The following is a 6,235-nucleotide window of genomic DNA, read 5'->3' as shown; positions in this document are numbered from 1 at the left end:
ACGTGCTAACGTTACTGCCATCCCTGTGGAGCTAGTAAAGTTCACAAGTGGGCTTCCTGTATCGTGTATCCCAAGGCTCCTTGCTCTTATTTCAATGAGACAGCGGGAAACTGAGCAGAGTTTTCTAGGTTCTGCAGAAGCACCTAATGGAATAGGGAGAAAACAAGGCAAGTAAGTATGAATTTGTACAGACCATATCCCTTAATAATAACAAAATACTGTGAGCCCAGCCTTTTGCAAACTGAATCCAACAGGTTTACATGCTGCTCTGCATAGTTAATGATAATGCTCATGAGAATCACACACCGGCATCAGAAAGAAAAGAGCCACTATCATGTTTCAATACTGTATGTGAGAAATATAGCCATCAATGTACTAAAATAATTGCATACTTTATGTCAGCAGCCTTGTCAATCTGATAATAGCTTCAACTCTTTATCTGGTTACAACATAAAAATATCTTTGTACAAGGTACATTGTCATTACAGACTTCATTGGTAAAGCTGTTAGTGTCTTTGTTAATGACAATAGATTCTTTCCAAGGTGGCTGAAGTTTGTTGATATTACTTGTTCTGGCTTGGCACACTGAACACATACCTTATTAAAAGAGACTTTATAGTTGTGTTTTACAGCTTTGTTGAGTTTTCCCCCTTTTTGGTTAATGGTGCCTTCAGCATCTCCAACTGGCATCATAATAAATCATGACCCATATCTGCAGATGGCATGGGCTGAAGAAGGACCGTATGCTTTATCACTTTATTGTAATAACGAAATTGTTGTTGTCTTCATCAACAGAGAACTGGAAGAAGCTGGAAGTGGCAGCAAAAGGCAAAATGTTGGCTATTTCACTCAGGTTAACAAATGAAAAGAGTACAGAAACTTTAGCACAGAAATGGAGAAAATAACTTATGTGAGTTCAAGAGCAATTTGCCACAAGCAGTGCCTTCCCATGACAGGGCTAACTCAATGAGAAATACTGATCTTCATGACCAAGAGTTTGTCAGCGCCTGGAAAGTCATTAGCATTATAGGCATGTTTTTCTTCACAACTTCCCATGTATGTAGATAGCTCCTCACATCTTCCTTTAAAGCAGTTAACCCAGACCACAATCTGAAACAGGCTGTGTGTGTACATCTATATCCATTAGATGGCCGCTTGGATAAGAGCCCAAATGGCGGTTCCCCTGTAAACTTACGTTAATCTTTTTTGCATGTTTTTATTTAGAAGCTTAGGAGCTTTTCAATTCAGGAATACCTTAAGGGGAGTGATTTTAAAAATATTTTTACTGTTTTTACTCCAGGATCTATTACAATTTTAAAAATACACGCAATGTTGTGTGTAGCTGTGTTTGGTTACATGAACTATAATATTGTGGGTATCCTCCCTGAGTGAGTGACCACAAAAAGGGGGCAATTTGCACTTTTGGAAAGGAATGATGCTGACAGATAGGAGGTTTTGGACTTCAATATTTACATGTGAACCAACCCAAAATCCCATTCTTCATACTCATAGAAAACAAAAATAATGAGCAATAATTTAAGCATCTTTACTTAAAACGTATGACAAGTGGCAAACAACGTGCATTGTTTCTCTACACGTTGAAGAGAGTCATCTCCTGTCCTTCCATGCCCTTCCATGATACCTAATCAAAACAGATTTGAATCAAATTAACAGAAAGCATGTTTAAAACAAACATTGTCTAGTTTAAACTGGTGACTATATCGTTGTTTTGTATTTCAGTAATTAATCTTGATTTAGCTAAAAATAGGCTTGTCACCGATCTTTATTAAATTGATCTACTACCCCAAAAATGAGTATATGCAGAGAGATTTACACCTAAATTTCCGTGTTAGTCCATCTTTCATTTGAGCTGGTATAAATCTGAGATGAGTTATTAGATGGGAGGGAAACGACAATTCGTACAGCAGAACGTGTGTATTTCAGATGTGACCTCGTGGAGCGAGCCGGTTGGGGACATGGGCAGAGACTCATGCACTTGGAAAAAGGCTGAGCACTTGCTAGCAGCTGTTCATGTGGCAATGGAAAATACTGAGGGTTCCAGAGATTGCAGAGGTATAATTTGGCCTGCAGTAAAAGTAAGCAGAAATGCTCACTGAAGAGAGCTCCTGTTGTAATCAATGAGGTTCTGCTATTAGCTGTAATGAGAAAAGCACTAGTGCTAATGGTTTTCTGTGTACATGATTATTACAACAGTATTTTAACAAGAGGTTTCTATGCATAGTAGCATATGTGGTTTTATGAAGGCAGAATCATATCTGGTGAGCAAAATTTCCCATTATGAGATATAGATATGTCTTAATTGTGTTTAGAATGTATCAGAAAATAGTATATATTAGAACATAAGGGGTAAATGTTACATAGTTTACAATATATTTAGAATCTATTAGAAGTGTGGAATGCTGTTAAGATTTTAATATTTTATTTTTAATTTTGAGTTCATTTCACATTCAAAGATGCCATTGTTTTACAGAGCATTAAAGAGCCCTCATTTCATGCTATGTAAAACATAGTATAATTAACAGGAAAACATTATTCCTAGTAGGTGTGATCCTGCATTCTTTTGAAATCAAGAGAGAAAGTCTTGTTGTGGCATCATTAGATGCCACTACTAAAGGATCAAGAACAATGATGGTTACGATTTTCAACTTTTCATAATGATTCTCTCAAATATTTAACTATCGAGCTGTTTGCCAGGACTACAGGCTGTATGAACATTAACTCCGTAAACTAGGTGGAGCAAGACTAATTCTGATAAAGTTGGGAGAGAGAGAGGAGTATCCTATCATTAAATATAATTTCTGTGATTTTTTTTATTAATGTCTTTGCAACCAAAATGTTGAGGGTAAAAAGTTAGATTTCCCCCACCCCCCATTAATTAACCACACTGAGAAGCAGGATCTATAACAGGTTTGAAGAGCTTAGTTTGATGTGGCTCAAACGGAACGCTTGAAATCCGCTCCTGCACAAATGTGTAGTGGAGCTGTAATAGCATAACCTATTTTGACCAAGCTGTGCCAGCTCACTGTAGCTGTGTAGGGAAACAAGGTTTCATGTTAACCTTAATATGGTATGTTCTTCTCTTACTAATTCTGTGCATTCCCCACAGGAGCCCGCTCCTACTTTGGCTCTTTTGACCAAAACTTTGGTGTGACTTCCTTATGCCTGGAAGTTTGCTAATGGTATGGTTTTTAAGAAAAGGCTGTAGCCAGACAGGACAGGGGAATGTTGTCCTGCTTCCATTCTGTGGGTCTTAGCATTTGTGCTGAGGCAGATCAGCCAACAGACCTGTCCAAAATCAATTTATAATAGAAATTGCTTATTTCGTGGTGACTTTTCCCAATGGACAAGCAATAATGAAAAATTATTTAGGAATTATTTTTTCCTTACAACATTTACTGCACCTTTTAACGTTGCCTTATTGTGATGGCAAAGTAGCAACATATCCACTTACCTCATGGTCTTTTCTACGGACTCATCCTTAAAATATCTCAATTATGTGTTAATATTAATTTGTTTGACTACTGTCACTATGACATAAAATGAGATAAAGTAACAGCTAGACTAAAGTTTGCAGTAAAGAAAGTTAAAGTTCTTTTGATAGTTGCTGTATCTTCCCATGCATGGAAAATCTCCAAGAAGCTCACACTGGATTCCATTAGTAAAGCATAAGTATCTCTTGACAATCAGAAGAATAGTGAACAACTTTACTTTTTTCTTAAAACTACCTGCTCTGAGTCTCCAGCCAGAGGTTCTGCACCAGAAATGTAATGCTTTCAGCCGCAGTGGCATCAGCAGCAAGCATTAAATGAAAAGAGATTGAAATAGAGAGCGAGTACTTTTATTTCTCATTCTCTTCTGTGCTTGTCATCTTGCTGCCACTTCAGATATTGAGATCACTCAACCTTGACATGAGCAAAAACCTGTCTCTGGGGACAATATGGCAAGTGAAAGAGCAGCTTTTAGACTAGAATCTTTTGAAAACACATTATTGCAGGCAATTGTGAAAAATTCAGCATCTGTCTTCTCCAACTAAAAGTTAAACATAATTTTCCTTCTTGCTTCTATCATGTAAGTGTATGCTCTTCCACCTTCAAAGTGAGAAACAAAGCAAGGCCTAGCAGCTTGTTTGAGAATATCTGCATGATCCAGCCTCAAGTAGCCAGTTTGCTCTTCTTTGTTTGAAGTCAAATAGGATCATCTCAGAGATGCACCAAATCACACTGGATAAGGTACTGAAGCTAGTCAAACACCTGCCTCAAACTCAGTCCCATTTGATTCAACATACTGAAATTTTGCTGGCACTGCAAACCATCCCCATGCAAATAAGGAGGAAGGTTCTTAGATATCAAGAAGCTCTAAACATATCTTGGGTTTCGTTTCTCCTGCTCTTTTACTGTTGCTGTCAGAGTTGCTCGCAGACTGTAAATTGGCATAGTAAATAAGAGGAAAAAAAATAGAGAAAAAGCCTTTTATGCAGTGAAATTTCACATGGCAGATTGAAATTTGGAAGAGTGGAGCTCTTTTCCTCACTCTGCCAGTTTTCCTGAGATCCTAGGTACAAGCTTAAGTGCCTTTTGTCTCTGTTACCCATCAATAAAATAGGGAAAATTGTACTTTTTGTTTGTTTGTTTCACTAGGATGCATTGAAGATAAGTGCATCACAGATTTTAAGTTCCACAGATAGTTTAGTAATGGATAGCACAGAAGAATGAAAGATAACAGCTACCTCAGGAAAGATCAAATTTAACAAGTTTAGCCAAGGCAAATTCTTAACCAGTGAGTAGGCAATGGTCAGACTTACATCAGTGCAAGTTCTTATACTCTTAGCAAAGTATACCAGCTTCCTGAAAAAATATTTTCAAGTAGGAGAACCCTTTCTTGCCTTAGAGGGCTTCAGTAAGTGCCCTTATGTCATTTGCGTCTTTATACTTTGACTTTGTTCTGCCAAGTGGGTTGTACTTGGGAGCGGTTGTCCCTCTGCGCAGCAGTACTGTGTGAAGTGTAGCACAACTGAAAACTCAAAACGTTTCCCGTAGCTGGTGTTATCTGAAATGAAGACAAAAGCAAGTTTCACTATCACACGTGCGGATTGCACGTCTGCCCTACTGCATGGAGGTGATTTACTACATCCTTGGTTAACATGTGGTAAAGGAGAAAGAGCAATAAAGTGCAGGAAGACACTGATATTTATTTATTTATTTTTAAGCTTTACAGAAACAAAAGTTTCTGAAGATCAGAAGGTTTTGAGCCTTTCTTTGAGATAGAACAGAAATGTCTTACTGGGACGTTGGGTCATTTCTATCCAGACACGCTGCTTCTGTGTTAAGTTTCATCTATTAATGTCCTTGGGAGTGTTTTGGGAACATCGGCTATAATGAGATTAGTTTATGAGATTGGGAAAGGACAAAAATTCTGAAAAAAGTGCTGGTGAAATTTTTGAAATTCACACTGAGTTAGAGTTACTTCAGGTTTTTACTACCCTTTTTGTTTCCTTTTAGGTCACAGTTTATTTTTACAGGTAGCAGCATCAATAAGACCACAAAAATGGCATTTATCCTGTCCAATCTGGTTGATTTCTGGTTGGCGTCAGGTTAGTTTTGATTGATTATTTCCTGTGTCATTTTACTAGTGATTGCTGGTGAACAAAGAAATGTATTTGGCCTTGCTAGACTGCTGCCAAGCTAGAAATGTACTATAGCTGTTGTCCAAAAGATAAACAGAAAATAAGATCTTGACATGCCACAGCTGGGGTCTTGGGAAAGTGCAGACAAAATTTACTTGAAGTTGGGATCCAGGCTGAAATCACTGAGTAGTGAATTTGTCTTTTGGCTAGTTCAGTACTTTCTTCTCCGTCTCCTGTTGAAATTAGGTTTACATACTGTTTAGCTAGAAATGTTTCGGCTACCTCTTTGAATTTCATAACACATTTCCTATGTGGTATTGGACCAAAACTAGTGATGGGAGCAGGAGCAGCTCTTGAAGGCTAAGCTCTTTCCTCAGGGTTGTACATCATCTCTGCTCTCCCTTTGTGATTGCTGCTAGACAAGCCTTTTAGTTAAAATAACAGGAGAAGAAAGGTTATTAGACTTTGATTCCTGATTTGAAAATTGTGATTCTCAATAAATGTTGATGTGAATGCAATGACGGCAGCAGCAACTTCTCTAGGACAGGCTGTGTACCTGCTCAGGTGGAGGTGTGTCCAAGCCCATCCATC

General features: G+C 38.0%; 1 long non-coding RNA gene across 1 annotated transcript in view; it reads right to left on the bottom strand.

Moving 5' to 3' along the window:
* Positions 1 to 4,908: 4,908 nt before the first annotated feature.
* The window catches only part of LOC142602628 (uncharacterized), a 34,017-nt gene continuing 32,690 nt past the window's right edge, over positions 4,909 to 6,235 (bottom strand). The window contains exon 3 of the long non-coding RNA XR_012836382.1: positions 4,909 to 5,067. This is a non-coding gene — a long non-coding RNA (uncharacterized LOC142602628). The remainder of the gene's footprint in view (positions 5,068 to 6,235) is intronic.

Source organism: Balearica regulorum, chromosome 7 (genome assembly GCF_011004875.1).
Source record: "Balearica regulorum gibbericeps isolate bBalReg1 chromosome 7, bBalReg1.pri, whole genome shotgun sequence".
NCBI classification, from domain to species: Eukaryota; Metazoa; Chordata; class Aves; order Gruiformes; family Gruidae; genus Balearica; species Balearica regulorum.
The sequence above is the reverse complement of the archived record's forward strand: the minus strand, read 5'-3'. Positions and strand labels throughout refer to the sequence as shown.